Source organism: Vombatus ursinus, unplaced genomic scaffold (assembly GCF_900497805.2).
Source record: "Vombatus ursinus unplaced genomic scaffold, bare-nosed wombat genome assembly UNPS02014816.1, whole genome shotgun sequence".
In the NCBI taxonomy this organism is placed as follows: domain Eukaryota; kingdom Metazoa; phylum Chordata; class Mammalia; order Diprotodontia; family Vombatidae; genus Vombatus; species Vombatus ursinus.
Window position 1 is genome coordinate 15735953 of NW_020954594.1, and position 16349 is coordinate 15752301.

General features: G+C 37.1%; 1 long non-coding RNA gene across 1 annotated transcript; it reads right to left on the bottom strand.

The window, feature by feature from the left end:
- Positions 1 to 1402: 1402 nt before the first annotated feature.
- On the bottom strand, positions 1403 to 15579 carry LOC114023014. Its single transcript, XR_003566736.1, has 3 exons — positions 15470 to 15579; positions 12853 to 12959; positions 1403 to 1928 (listed from the first exon to the last, which is right to left on the bottom strand). It is a non-coding gene; the product is annotated as an uncharacterized LOC114023014 (long non-coding RNA).
- Positions 15580 to 16349: the final 770 nt, after the last annotated feature.

Below are 16349 nucleotides of genomic sequence, written 5' to 3' on the forward strand. Positions count from 1 at the left end.
TGCCCAGCGAGGTCAAACAGGAAAATTTCAGTCCCTCTTCTACATGAAATATTTTGAGATACTGGAAGATAGCCTTTGTCTTGAGAAAGTTGATTCATTGAGGATCCCTACTCTATTCCAGTCAGTAGCAATCAATTTTATAAGATTCTGTGGGGATAGTGAGTATAAGTTCTGTATATTTGGCTCCAGAGCTGTGAGCTGCAGATGGTAAGTTCACTTGCTTAATCATGGGAAGTTAACTAGAAGCCCTCCACCCTTGTTTTTCCTTGTCATGGGGACCAAGCCCAATGTGGTGGAGGTGACTCAACTTCATGGAAAGTCCCCCAAATTTATTTTTGTATCTCCAGACCATTTTATTTTATTCAACATAAGCAAGTGACCATCTTATAACCACTTAGTCAGTGGAGATGCCTCACAGCTACTATGTCATTTTTGGCTCTCAAGAGCAAGGTTTATCAACCAATGAGGTTCTGTATTTTGCCATGCCTCTTTTGCATATTTGGGCAAGAATAAAGAATATAGTCTCTAACAGAAGGGCCCTGAAATAGTCCTCAAACTTAAATGTAATATTCCTTACTTATTTACCAGCTGTGGCGCTCACTTGCACAACCATAAGAATGCTAACAAAGACACCTCCATACTGTTTTGCTAAAATTCAATGACCAAAACCAAGCATGAGTGGTGGCATGGTATGGAAATTCTTCCCGATATCTTCTTAGAGTGTATGGATAGCTCGGAGAACCTAGGGAGAAACCCATCCATCTTGTGACTGTCTACTCAGTAGTCATATTCCTTGCTTCACCCAACTTGTGACCCTCCTGACAGATAATTTTTGCTATCTTAGCCTATGCATCGTATGTCAACCAGTGGAATTATTCTGTATTTGGTATAGCTGTTCTTGAATGTCTAGATATCTAACACTATAAAAACAGGGCCCTGGAAAGGAGGAGACATCTCATCTGAGGTCTACTTCATTAGAGGGGACCATGGACCCTTTAATAAAGTGCCATTGGCTCAGAGCTCTGCCTCAGTCTCTCTTATTGTAGGTTGAATAATTTTTATCCCCACGGTGTCCCTCCTAAATATTTTCCTTTCCAGGCTATCCATTAAAAGTCCTTTTAACTAATACCTTGTTATTATACAGCCTACTTACACTCACTGGGAGTCTTTCTATTTAGTCTTTTGAGACTTCTATTTGATTCTTTTGAGATCATGGTATGTGATGTTTTGCAAAAGTGTGGCATCACTATTAGAAAATTAATGTTAAAGAGATATATTTTTGTGTCAAAATCAAAATATTTACCAGAAAAACTGAAAATAGTTTTTATAGGTACCTGATATTATATTTTTTATACTCAAATAGATCTGAGATATCATTAATTTGAGAGTTCCCTTCAATGATGCCATCACAACTCATGCATGCCTGCTTTTCCTATGCAGCTCTTGTCCATATCCTCCCATTAGTATACTAAAAATAGTCCATCCAATGTAGTAAAGTCCTTCCTTGATTTCTTCTGACATCATGAGGTTACTACTACGTCACTCTGACTATCCTCTTGTCATCTATTTCTCTTTCCCATTTTTTCTTCCTAGGGTTAGGGTTAGAGTCAGAGGTATTTAGGGTTGACTTAGAGTTGGGGTAGGAGACATTTAAGGTTAGTGTCAAAGGTGAAGGTTTGTGTTAGAGTCCTTGATGGCATCTTTTACTCAACTCTTTCTTTGAAGTTTTTTATTGGCTTTATGTCACAGGGTATTCACATTTGTCAGTTACCTCTTCATTGCTCTTGTATGATATTCATTTTTAATTGTTCAGAATGCCCATAGAATGTTGTAAGGAACTCAGATACCATGTATGTACCTGAACAATAATTCCTTGTAGAGTATCTCTAGAAAGTGATCCTCCAATTTCTGCTTGAATGCTTGAAGACCTGTGGTAAGGGAGTGAGAAGATATATAAATATATGAACCTTTTTTTTCCATGAGACCTTTGGGTTATTAAAGAAGCTTTATAACTTCCCAAAGACATTACAGCATACTATTCTCATGTTCAAATTCAGGTGAAACTCATTGTTTTCATTTATACTGCCCTTTCCAAATCTATGAACAAGTTCTATAGATTTTTATCCAAACGCGTGTCATGATCTTGATAAGAGATATTTTTCAACTACTTGATCTTTCCTTTGTGAATGGTGAGATCACATTCTTTTGCTGGTTGTATATCTCTCCCAGGAGCATTTGCATTTTTCAAAGTCTTCATGTACAATATCTTCCACAAATAGCAGAATATGAAAGGAAATCCTCATGATTTTCACAGGAAAACCTTTAAAATGTCCTATATGCTGGATCTCCTCTATCACAATAATGAACAACTTTGATAAGCATAGATTACTGTGTTTAATGTTTCAACTCATGTTGATTTTCAGAGGGTCATTAAAAAGATATTTCTACTTAACATTTATCAAGAAATTTTGTAAACCTCTCACAAAAAATAAGGAAACTACATTATGCTTAAATGCATCATAGTGAATCAGTTTATAACACACAAACACATACACACACATAGAAATATACAGTGATAATATTTGAGGAAGGAAAGGAAAAGCTAAGCACATGGCAGAAAGAAATAGACAGCAAAGCTATAATGATCTGGGCACTTCAGTGTATGCCTTTTGGACTTCGGTCTAACATAAAGAAAATCAGAGAAGTTCATGACCTGAATAGAACTTTAGAAAAATTAGGGATGATGATCTTTAGCCCTTACTGAATGAGAACAGAAAAGAGTTATCCTATTTCTCACTTGTGCATGGCAACTTTTAAAAAATTGACTATACATTTGGTCATGAAAACTTTACAAATAAATTCAGGAAAGCAGAGAAACAAAACCCAAACTATACTGACCACAACAAAATAATAATTACATTCAATAAAGAACCTTTGAAAAAAATTTAGAAATTAATCAAAACCTGAATATGTTACTCATAAAAAATTGGTACATTAAAGAGCAAATTATAGAAAGAATAGAACATCTTATCAAAGAAAATTCCAGCATGTCAAAATTTATGGAATGCAACTAAAGCACTGCTTAAGGGAAAATATATATATATATATATATATTTCTAAGTTATTTCATCAACAAAAGAAAGTAAGAATAGGTTGGAAAATTGTTTATGCAACTAAAAAACCTTGAAAAAAAATTGGAAGTCTTTAATTTAGCACAAAGTAGAATCCTGAAAAATCAAAGAGATAAACCAAAGTGAAAGAAAAAACACATCAGGCAAATGCCAGAGATTTGACCATGTGGGAAAGTCCAGGGCTTTTCCTTTTGGAGTCCAGATCCCAAAGACATAGTCTTTTCCTTTTAAGGGTACAGATCCCATCCCCATCACTTAGATTAGTTCAACATCAAAGGGTCCAAGATGTATCTGGGCTCATTGCCCATCATCTTGACTTTTACCTGATAACTCTGGAAGAGAGAGTGAGGCTGATGACCTTGTACCACTCTGCCTCACTAAAATCCACTTCACCCATGAATCAAGACATGAGCTGTGATGTCTTTGGTCCTTTTCAAAAAGAAAGGACAAAGAACAACTTGTCTTTCCATTTTCATTCTTAAATTACCTTAGTTTGATTTTGCTTCGTTGTATCTCTTGCCAACCTTTCTTTAAACTGGTTGATCATTGACTGCTTCTCTCTCCTTTATAAGATGATACTACTTAAAAGTATGCATTATCGTTTTTCATAAGATTTTACAAGTGAATTTATACACTAACTCAAAGTTTCTTTTGGCTATTTTTTTCTCTTTGCTTGCTAAATTAGTCAAATTTCTGCTAAAGCACATTCTGGGCTCTTTGATCTTCTTATGACAGTAGATTTGTAATAGTTGAAGACCTGCCATGATGATGCAGTATAATATAGATGACCCTGAAATTTCAAGGGCCACGCCAGCAGACCAAAAGCTCTGTCAGGTTCAGCAGTGTTGGAAAAGTTTTGAGTATGTCCCTTGCAACAAAATGATCCTACTTTTCAACTATCAGCCCAAATAAGTACAAAAAGGCCCATTACTACAAGGATGGCTGTTTGAGGATGAATTTTTGGCCATACCAACCAATGAAATAAAAATAAATGTTAAATAGAACTTAGTCTCCTCTGCTTCTGAATTGATGACAGATTACTGCAAAAGAGGCAGAAAATGGAAATTGTGTAATCTAAAAACTTTAATCTGACTGTTGGTTCTCTAAATCAGAGTTCCTTATAGAATGACTCACAAGTAGACATCAATCTTGATATTCTTGCTCTAAATAAAATCAGAAGAACAAAAGAAATTGCAGCTAAATTGATTGATGGATTACAGATGTTCCTGGGAGTTTGTTTTATCAAATATTCAAAAACAAAAGGGAAAAACAAAAACAATTTAGGCTTCCTGTCAGGAAAAACACTTTCTAACTATTAAACAAGTCCTGAAGAGAAAAGGTCTGTCTTGAAAGGTGCAGATTCTTCCTACTTGGAGGCTGGACAACCATGTGTCGGGCATCTTATGTAGTGGGGATTCCTTTCGTCTAAGGCTTGCACATGATAGTCATTGAGGTCTTTTTTCTTCTCTAAAATTCTATGAGTCTATGGCCTATCCACCATTAATTTTTGTGTGCAAGTAAAGAGAGAAAAAAGTTTTTGTATCTTCCCTCTCTTGATATGAGTGACACCATATTCAAATTAGCCTTCATGTTAGTGTAAATGAACTAGTCCCATCCACTTGACTGTATTTGAGTTCTGCCTTTGCTCTGGGTCTTCTGCAAGTCTGATTGAAGAGAAAACTATAATTGGCCTGTAGTTTGCAGGACAGTGACATACTATTGCTGCATGCCTCTGTTTTCTTTTCCTGAAAGAAACAAACTGTCCTTTCCAAATTCCAAGGCCAAGTACAAGCAGTTTATGATTCAGTTTAACTTCCTTTGATTTTTTTTCTTCATTGTATTCTATTATACGAATAAGAAATTGGTTGTGTCCAGAGCCCACTTGCTGACAGAAGAAAATGTGAGAAAAAATGGTTAGTCAACCAGTGCCTCTTTCTGCCATGGCTTATAATAATAATAAAGTTTCTTACTGACATTTACCCTAAATTGTATCTTGAACTGTAGATTTTTTTTCCCCTTCTGCCAATGACAGTATAATATATGGTAGAGTGTGAAAGTGTGAAAAGATTATACAAAAATGGTTTATAAAAGTTCACAGGATTGAAGGCCCTTCTTTATAGTTATATTTCCTAAGAAGGAGAATTGCTACATATTTTCAAACTAAGAAATTTCCAGAAGCCTATAGTTATATTTTCCTATATCTATAATTGATTAGAAAAATAAACTAGTAACTAGAATGATGAAGATGATAAAGATAATAGTAATAACTAACATTTGTATAGTGTTTTCTAGGTGCCAGGCATTGTGTTAACTACTTTATAATTATTATCTCATTTAATGCCCATAATAACCCGGGGAGGTAGGTGCTATTATTATTCCTATTTTCCAGGTGAAGAAACTGAGGCAAATAAAGATTAAGGACCTTGAGCAGCGTCACACAGCTGGTAAGTGTGTGAAGCTATATTTAAACTCAGGTCTTCCTACCTCCAGGCCTACCTTCCCCAAGAAATGATGAGGTGGACAGTTTCAGAGGAAACTGGAAAAACCTCTAGGAACAGATGAAGAATGAAGTAAAAAGAAGTAAGAGAGCCAATTGTACAATGACGTCAGCATTACCAACAAAAATAACTTGAAAGACTTCAGAGCTCTGATCAATGCAACGACAAGTTATGACTACAAAAGACTGATGTTGAAGTATGTTACTTATCTTGTGTCAGAGAAGTGATGAATTTAAAATGCAAAATGAGACATATATATTCTTGGGCATGACCAATGTATTGTATAATTATTATAAGTTTTTTTTTTCTGGAAACTGTGGATAGATTTAAGGAAGTCCATGAGATAATATGAGAAAAAATAGGGGTGGCGGAGCCAAGATGGCAAAGGGAAAGCACTGACTTGCTAGAGCTCTCCCCCAAACCCCTTCAAATACCTACAAAAAATGGCTCTAAACAAATTCTAAAGCAGCAGAACCCACAAAAAAACAAAGTAAAACAAATTTTCAGTCCAAGACAACCTGGATGGCTGATCGGAAAGGTATATTGTGCCAGGCTGGGAGAGGAGTACAGTTTGGCGTGGGTGAGCAGGCCGCAGCGAACCTGGAGCAGGCCTCAGAGGACTACATCGTGGGCAGCTGTGGTGGTTTCCAGACTTCCCAACCCAGGAATGCCAAAGACAACTTAGAAGGTCAGTGGGAAAAGTCTGTTACTGCAGTGAGAGAAGAAGCTAGATCTCAGCTGCCCTGAGGGCAGCAGCTGGCTTCTTAGCTTCTGGCCCACGGCCTGAGGGGGAATTGAGTGGCTGATTAGAGGGGGATTGCAAGGATCTCTTTGCCAGGGCTGAGGCAGGAATCCCGTGCTTGGATCTGGGTCACAGTTCTGAGGGGTGGTCCTGGGGCAAGGAGGAGCTTGTTGTGGCTATGGAGAGGAAACACCTCGCCCCTAATCCTAGCACCTTGGAAGAACTGACACTTTTCAGGTCCCTAGAAGTATCTCTGAAAACAGCTGTACAAACCCCCAAAGCTTGGGACAGTACATTCTCCACATTGAAAACAGACTCTTACCTTAACAAAGAGTTTAAAAATCAAGTAATTGGTTGGGATCATGAGCAAGCAGCGCAAAAGGAGTTCAGACTATATTATCTTACTTTGGTGACAAAGAAGATCAAAACATACAACCATAAGAAGAAAACAAAGTCAAAGCTCCTACATCCAAAACTTCCAACAAAAATATGAATCAGTCCGAGGCCTTGGAAGAGCTCAAAAGGGATTTTGAGAAGCAAGTAAGAGAAGTAGAGGAAAAATTGGGAAGAGAAATGAGAGTGATGCAAGAAAATCATGAAAAGCAAGTTAACAGCTTGTTAAAGGAGACCCAAAAAAATATTGAAGAAAATAACACCTTAAAAAATAGCCTAACCCAAATGGCAAAAGAGGTCCAAAAAGCCAATGAAGAAACGAATGCCCTAAAGAGCAAAACTGGACAAATGGAAAAGGAAGTCCAAAAGCTTACTGAAGAAAATACTTCCTTAAAAATTAAAATAGAGCAATTGGAAGCTAGTGACTTTATGAGAAATCAAGATACTGTAAAACAAATCCAAAAGAATGAAAAATTAGAAAATAATGTGAAATATCTCATTGGAAAAACAACTGACCTGGAAAATAGATCCAGTGAGAGAATTTAAAAATTATTGGACTATCTGAAAGCCATGATCAAAAAAAGAGCCAAGACATCATCTTTCAAGAAATTATCAAGGAAAACTGCCCTGATATTTTAGAAGCAGAGGGCAAAATAGAAATTGAAAGAATCCACTGATCTCCTCCTGAAAGAGATTCCCAAAGGAAAACTCCTAGGAATATTGTAGCCAAATTCCAGAGTTCCCAGGTCAAGGAGAAAATATTACAAGAAGCCAGAAAGAAACAATTCAAGTATTGTGGAAACACAATCAGGATAACACAAGATTTACCTGCTTCTACATTAAGGGACTGAAGGGCATGGAATATAATATTCCAGAGGGCAAAGGAGATAAGATTACAACCAAGAATCACCTACCCAGAAAAACTAAGTATAATTCTTCAGGGGAAAAAATGGTCATTCAGTGAAATAGAGGACTTTCAAGCATTCTTGATGAAAAGACCAGAGTTGAATAGAAAATTTGACTTTCCAATAAGACTCAAGTGGAACATGAAGAGGTAAACAGGAAAGAGAAATCATAAGAGACTTATTAAGATTGACCTGTTTACATTCCTGCATGGAAAGATGATATTTGTAACTCATGAGACCTTTGTCCATATTAGGTTAGTTGGAGGGAAAAAATTATATATGTATGTATATATAGATAGATAGATTATATATGTATGTATATATATATATAGATAGATGGATAGAGAGATAGAGTGCACAGGATGAGTTGAAGATGAAGGGGTCATATTTGGAGAATAAAATTAAGGGGTGAGAGAGGATTATACTAGGAGAAGGAGAAAGGGAAAGGTAGAACGGGGTAAATTATCTCACAAAAAAACAGAAAAGAAAAGGCTCTTACAGTGGAGGGGAAACGGGGGAAGGTGAGAGGAAATGAGTGAATCTTATTCTCATAGTATTTGACTTAAGGAGGGTATAACATACACACTCAATTGGGTATGGAAATCTGTCTTACCCTATAGGAAAATAGGAAGGGAAGGGGACAAGAGAGTAGGGGGATGATAGAGAAGAGGGCAGATTGGGAAAGGGGGTAATCAGAAGCAAATGTTTCTGAGGAGGGACAGGGTCAAAAGAAAGAATAGGATAAATGGGGGAGTGGGATAGGATTAAGGGAAATAGAGTTAGTTTTTCACAGCATGTCTACTATGGAAGTGTTTTGCATAACTACACATGTATAGCCTATATTGAGTTGCTTGCCTTTTCAATGAGGGTGGGTGGGGAGGGAGGAAGGGAGAAAATTTGGAACCCAAAGTTTAAAAAACATGTTTTAAAAAAAATGTTTTCACATGCAACTGGGAAATAAGAAATACAGGAAATGGGTTACAGAAATCTATCCTGCCCTACAGGAAAATAGAAGGGGAAGGGGGGGAGAGATAGCAGAGAAAGCAGACTAAAGGGGTATTCAAAATGCAAGCCATCTTGGGGTGGGGGGAGGGGTGAGATGGGGTGAAAATTTGGAACTCAAAATCTTGTGGAAGTAAATGTTGAAAACTAAAAAAAAAGTTCTATTTATATATATAAAAAAAGAAAAGAAATAATACATTTTACTCTAAGTGAAATTTAACATTTCAGTAATTTAAAAACAATGTTCTGAGAAGGGAGACTTTAGGCTTGACAGGACTGCTAAAGATGTCAATGACACAAAAAAAAATTAAGAATCTCTGGTCTAAAGTCATGTCTCTCTACCACACCTTATTTACAATGTAAGAGTGAAATAATGGGATCGGTATAAAAGGAATAATATCCTTGATCTCTTTCAAGGGGAAGGTAAAGCTTAGCTTACTATCACCTGTTTAACTTCCTCCCACCAAATCTTGGTTACACTAAAGACCATCACAGATACCTACTACATCTCTTTATTAAAGAGTAAACCAATCAGGGAAATTATACAGTTTAGAGTAGACTAAAGAGTTTCTGAAAGTTATTGAGCAAATAAACACTTCATCTGGGAGCAGGATAAGATCTCAGCCAGGGGAAGAATGCTGTCAAAAGGGAGTGGCGGGGAGAAGAGAGGAGAGGAGAGGGGAGGGGAAGGGAGAGGGAGAGAGAGAGAGAGAGAGAGAGAGAGAGAGAGAGAGAGAGAGAGAGAATAAACAATATTATAGGGGAGAGAAGGGGAAGTTGGCTCTTAGCATGCTCTTGTGTTGCATCCTCTAGAAATCAAGGGGGCATGTGTATGTGATTCTGAGAGATTTTGGTAGCCCTTCCAGTTTGGGCCTCTGGCTCTTTTATCTGCCTCCTCAGAAGTCCTTCAACTATCTCTGAAGAAATCTCTTCTGCCCTTCTGTAGGATCACAGGTTTATGGCTCAACAGCCTCTCAGCCAATCAAGTAGACACGTTTTTCCACTTAGAAGCAGGTCATAGGGCTATCCCTCTAGAAAATCACTTCAAGCTTGGGTAAAAATTCTGTTACACACACATTCAAATATATTCATATTATCTCTGAATGTTGATAATTGTGGCAATGTAGACCAGCCTAATAGAAGAAAGTGTCTTGCTCCATAGTGTTCTGACTCATATTTCATATTGAAATATGAAAATCTGCCTTCAAAATTTATTCCTTAATGATAATTCAGTCTATTTTGAGTCTAAAGTTTGTGTACATTCATATGTCTGTGTGTGTGTGCGTGTGTGTGCACATGTGGCTACATACACACCTGCAAATGAGGTAGTAAACTAGAGGCTTTTATCACTGTTCAATAGAGATGAAAAAAATGCAGATTAAAAACTAAAACAAGGCTGTCTAAAAATATTTATCATTGAAATGTAGATTGCATATTGATATACAGAAAATTCTATGAATTCTTTTCCTATGTATTCCTCAAAGCCAGATTTGCTATAAGCTCTATGAAATTTCTTTATGGAACACTCATTAGCGATAGAAAATGAGTTCTACAGCTTTGGAAAATAAAGCAAAAATAGATACTCCCTTTGCAACAATATTCAATATAAAATACTTCTTTTAAAATGAAACAATTTGCATTTAAAAACAAATATACATAAAAAAGCATATATCCTGAAGAAATTTGCTACAATTCATTATAATCTATATTACAATCTTCTTATCTTGCTACTGTAATGCAACTGTTTCTGTAGTGTTGATTATCAAATTAAGCTATAATAATGTAGCATAAACAATTGCAATAACCACAAGTTCCTGATGGGGATGGGACCTAGACCCAAAAAGCCCCTGAACTTTCTGATGGGATCTGGACCCCTAAAAGGAAAAGACCATTTCTGTCTTTGGTACCTGGACCCCAAAGCCCTTGAAACCAGATCTCTGGCGTTTGCCTGAGGCACCCAGGTCATCCCTGGCAATAATCCTTTTAACTGCCCTTTCCTTGTGGCCCTCATTGTCTGTACCTGGCCCACTCCAGGATACTTGCCACCCCTATATTCCATCCAGATCTTCCCACAGTCTTTCTGTATAAAATATCAATCTTGCCCCCATTAAATTACACAGATTCTTAAAATCTGATTAAAATCTGACCCGCTTATATTGGTGTCACAAATACTGCAGACTCACCAAGAGTCTAGCCCACTTTTATTGGTGTGTGGGGTGTTTGTGACCCCCAAAATAATCAAATCAGAGACTTTCTTAAGAAAGGCAAAAAGGAGTTTTATTGCTTTCTCATGAGAAAGGACACACCCAGCATTGCTCAAGATGGCTCCAGCCAGGGCGTGTGAGGAAGTACAGCTCAAAGCCAGTTTATGTAGACCCTAAGGTGGAACCCCCACCCACCCACTAGCTCCTTTTCCCATTGGCTGGGCTTCAGAGCTCCGCAGTCTAAGCTCAGAAACTTTTCCCCAGCAACAACGTTGCAAAAAGGTGTAAAACAAGGAACTGTTGGTTCAGCAGGAAAGTAAGATAAAAGGAGGGGAGAGCCAGAAAGCCTGGACAAACAAGATACTTTCCAGGACATCACCTGATGTACTCCTTAATCTTGTTTACGTATTTGTGTAATCAATAACCTAATCTCCTCCTGTCCTGTTTTCTTATCAATTCTGTGGTAACCAAACTGTTAGCATTCCTCACATTGGTGTTACAATAAACCTCACCTCTTGGACTGAAAGAAGGCATAAGTGATTCTCTACCACAGAAAGATTAAAAGTCCTAATTCTTCAGGAAAGCACCAAACTAATGATGAGATGACCTATTAGCCTTTTCAAGTGACAAATTTAAATCTTACTTACTGAGTTAGTTGGGCAGATACTGGCACAATATATAGAGTGCCAGCCCTGGAGTCAGGAGGGCCTGAATTCAAAGCCTTAGACACTTACTAGCTGTGGGACCCTGTTTGCCTCAGTTTTCTCATCTGATAAATGAGTTGGAGAAGGAAATGGCAAACCACTCCAGTTTCTGTGTCCAGAAAACCCCGGATGAGGTCAGAAGGGGTCGGATGTGACCAGGGCTGACCTGGTTCTGACCTTTACTAGCTGTGTGCCCTTAGGCAGTCAATCAGTAAATATCTGTTAAGCACCTACTGTATGCTAACCACTGTTCTAAGAACTGGGAATGCAAAAAGTGACAAAAGACAGTCCCCTCTCTCAAGGAGCTCACAATCTAATGGGGGAGACAAAAAGCTAATAAATATGTGAAAACAAGCAATATATACGGATAAATATGAAATAATCAAAAGAGGGAAGGTAAATAACAGGGCTTAAAAAAGGCTTTGTTGGGACTTAGAGGATTCCAGGGAAGGCCAAAAGGTGGAGATGAGGAGGGAGAGCATGCCTGGAATGAGGGACAGCTAGGGAAAATGCCTGGAGCAGAGAGTTTTCTTTGTGGAATAGCAAGAAAGCCAAAGTATGTGGTGTGGAGCAAGGTATAAGAAGACTGGAAAGGAGGGGGGTAGGTTACGAAGAGATTTAAGTGTCAAACAGAGGCTTTTATATTTGACTGTGGAGGTGATTTGGAGTCACTAGAGTTCTTACGTAGAGAGGTGATATGGATGGGCCTGTGCTTTAGGAAAATCACTTTGGTGACTTAATGGAAGATGGACTGGAGTGGAGAGACTTAACGCAGGCAGATCCACCAACAGACTATTACAGTAGTCCAAGAATGATTTGATGAGGGCCTTCACCAGAGTGATGACAGTATCAGAAAAAGGGAGGGGGCATATTCAAGAGATGTTGAAAAATGAATTCTACAGGCCTTGGCAACATATTGGGAGATGTAGGAGTTGAGACATAGTGAGGAGTCCAGCATGACACTTAAATTAGGAGCCTTGGGGACTGGAAAGATGATAGTCCTTTTGATAGTAAGAGGGAAATTTGGAAGGGGAGAGAATTTAGGGGGACAGAGAATGAGTTCAATTTTGGACATGATTAGTTTAAGATTTCTACCAAACTTCCAGTTTGAGATGTCTAAAAGACAGGTGGAAATGGGACAGGATAGGTAGATTTGAGAATCATTAGCATGGAGATGATAATTAAATCCATGGTTGCTGTTGAGATCACCAAATGAAATAGTATAGAAGAGAAAGAGAAAAGAGCCCATGACAGAACCCTGTGGGATACTTACAATTAGAGGGCATTCTGGTTGAAGATCCATTGAGGATGTGGTTGAGAGTGAGAAAGAGCAATTTGATAGGTAAGAGGAGAACCAGGAGAGAGTGGTATCCTGAAAACCTAGAGAGAAGAGAGTATCAAAGAGAAGAAGGTGATCAACAGTGTCAAAGGCTGCAGAGAGATCCAGGAGAATGAAGATTTTTAAAAAAGAGCATTGGATTTGGCAATTAAGAGACCACTTAACTTTGGAGAGAGCAGTTTCAGTCAAAGGATGAGGTAGATTATAAAATCGTAAGATTGAGATCTGGAAGAGAGCCCTGAGATATCATCAATTGTAATGCCATTTCATGTGAGGAAAGGGAAACCCAAAGAGGCTAAGATACTTGTCCCAGGTTACACAGGTCATAAGTAAGTGACCTAGGATTTGAAAATAATCTCTTCTGACTACTCTGCCTCATTAAAATCCAGTTCACATACAAGCCAAGACATCACCCTCATAATGTCATTGGTCCTCTTCAAGAACGGAGGGCTAGCAACAATAACCAAGCTTTGACCACCACCATTCCGAGCTTCAGTTTCCTCCTCCAGTTATGTTTGTATTAATTCCTAAGGTTGTTGTGAAGAAAGTACTTTGTAAAGGGTGTGAGGAGCAGTGTGCTACTGTGAAAAGTCTGATAAATCTGAAGCAAAGAGTATCATTTCATATCAGAATTATACTGCTTACCTGTTGTTTGATCTCGAGTTAAATTATTTAACCTGTCTAGACTTCAGTTTCCTCAACTATAAAACAGAGTTTGGGGATAGATGACCTTGAAGGCCCTTTCCATCTCTAAAACTACAATTCTAAGCCTTAATGTATTACATAAAATTGGAGCTGTCAAGGTATTATTATTATTATTAATAACAATGTAATTATCCAACTGATATATAAAACTAAGGTTTGCAAAACACTTTATATGTGTGAGTGTGTGTGTAGAAATATAATCCCATTTTAAAAGTATAAGCAAATGTATCAGTTGATCCAACTAACTTGTATCCTCATTATGTACAACAGCTATCTTATAATACTTTTATATCTCCCCTTAGCACCTAGCACAGAGCGACATCATAAAGTAGCTGTTAAATAAATACTTGATAATTGATAAGAGGTTGATATGAACTGTATTCTTTATTGTTTCAGCGTGGTTCTCCAGTTCTTGGTACTATGTCCATTGTACACTCCATTCACTAGTTTCCTAAAGACCATACAAATAATTTTTGTTTTTCCTCACTTACCGTACTTCACATAATACCTGTGTGACTTTAAGCTTGTCTTTTTACTTCTCTAGCCTCAGTTTCCTCAGTACACAGAATTTTACTGTCCTATTTGGCTATGACATATTAATGTTATAGCAGAACAGTTTTGGTAGGGGGAATTCTGTGTGGAGGTATGCCTGCCTACTAAACTTACCTGCATTTTAGGCATGAATTTTATCACAGTCTTAGTGACTCTGCCATGTCAGGCTCAAGCACCCAAATCCCAGAACCTTAGTATAGTTAATGATGACATTTTTCCTATATCACCTTACTGATGTATAATATTGCTTCTGATGTCTCACTAAGATAAATGACTTAGCCAATAGCAAATGAAACTTTTCTATCAGAAGTAGATTTTTACAATGGAAAACAAACTGAACCTGACTTTCTGAATGATAGAGGTACTTTTCCCCAAATGTACGATGGTGAATAATACAGTTAGTATTGATCTTTATCCATTCAAGGATAAAGATGTCTGTAGATCAATTATTTTAGTCACTTTTGTTATTGTAGAATAAACATTATCTATTCATTGCCTCAACTAATTTTAATATAGCATTATGGCTTAGATTTTAAACTTTAAAAATTATTAGTTTTAATTTTCATTTAGTTGTTTGTTTTTAAGAAAGAGCAAGGTATAAAAATTGTTGAACATAGTTTATTGAATTCTAGCATTATTGGGACAATACACAGAGACAGATTCAACTTATTTACAATTTAAGACCTCTTCTGGAGCAAATTAAACTTAGAATGAAGCAGTTCACATTTTAATTTTTCTGATCCAGATGATTTGGAGCTAATTAAAATGAACTAGCCTAACATCTAAATGAGGAATTGGATTTACGTATTTTCAAAGAAACGAGTATAATTTTATCTAGTATTAACATTTATATGTACAAGGGACAAAGTATAAACTGGTACAGAAAATTTCAAATTAGTTTATGTTTAAACTTCTTTGATACTGAAGCATTTTCTTTGAAACTATCCATGGCAGTGTTACAGATTTGTCAAAGTTAGAATTATGTTAACTTATGTTAAAAAAAAATCTTTAATATCTTTCACTTAAGGGCAATGCATTTTCATATTATTTACTTTTGATTTAAAGTGGCTTATTATAGTAGAAAGAACACAAATTTGGAGCCAGATGTTTTAGGTTTGTATTCCAGTTGTATGTGACTTTGGGTGCCTCATCTGACCTTGCTAGACCTCAGTTTACCTCATCTGTAAAAAGAGAGAATTTACTAGATAGGCTTTAAGGTCCCTGCCAACTCTAAATCGTATAGTTAATAATAATTTTAAGGTAGCTTTGTTTTACAATAAAATCAAAGACATACTTAGCTATTTCAATGGGTCTGTGAAGTCCTTGGTGTGGGTAATTCTTCCATTCAGTAGATCGCAATCCATTTTTTCCTCTTCATCTTGTATAATACTTATAGCTAGCATTTACATAGAGCTTCAGAAATTTCCAAGCATTTTACATGTGTTATCTTATTTGATTCTCGCAGCAACCCTAAAGTTAGGTGCTATTATTATCCTTATTTTACAGATAAGTAAACTGAAGCTGGCTTGTGCAGGGTCACACAGCTAAGTATCAGAGGCAGGATTCAGTCTCAGGCCTTCATGACTGTAAATCCAAATTCTGTGCACTGCTGTCCTGAATGCGTCTTTTTTTTCGTGTCCTCCTGGACATCCTCTGTAGGGGTTGTGCCCATCATTCTGCGAGTCTTCCTCTTGATCTCTTGGCATTTCATGGATACCAGTGGAGTACTTGGTCTGTTCAGTGGTTAGTCCTAACTTTCAATACATGACCAGCCCACATCTTTTGACAATAATAAATCTTTCTGATGACACCTTTTACATTAGTGGTATCAAACTCAAATAGAAACAGGAAACATTAATTTGCATATGAAGATCCCTGCAGGCCACACATTGACAATTTTAGAATGTAATTTTATCTGTGTTTTACTGCATTTTATTTATTTTGTTAAAGTTTCCTAATTACATTTTAATCTGGGAGTGTTGGGAGCTACATGTGGTCTGCAAACTGTGTTTTTGCCACTTCTGTTTTACATTGCTTCTCTCAAAGTAATTGATAGTATGTGGAGCCTAGTTATACCCACTCTGCACCATTCCATTATCTCTTCAAAAAGAAAGACAGTAATAACTGACATTTATTAATGTAGTACTTTAAAGCTTGCCAAGTACTCTGCATAC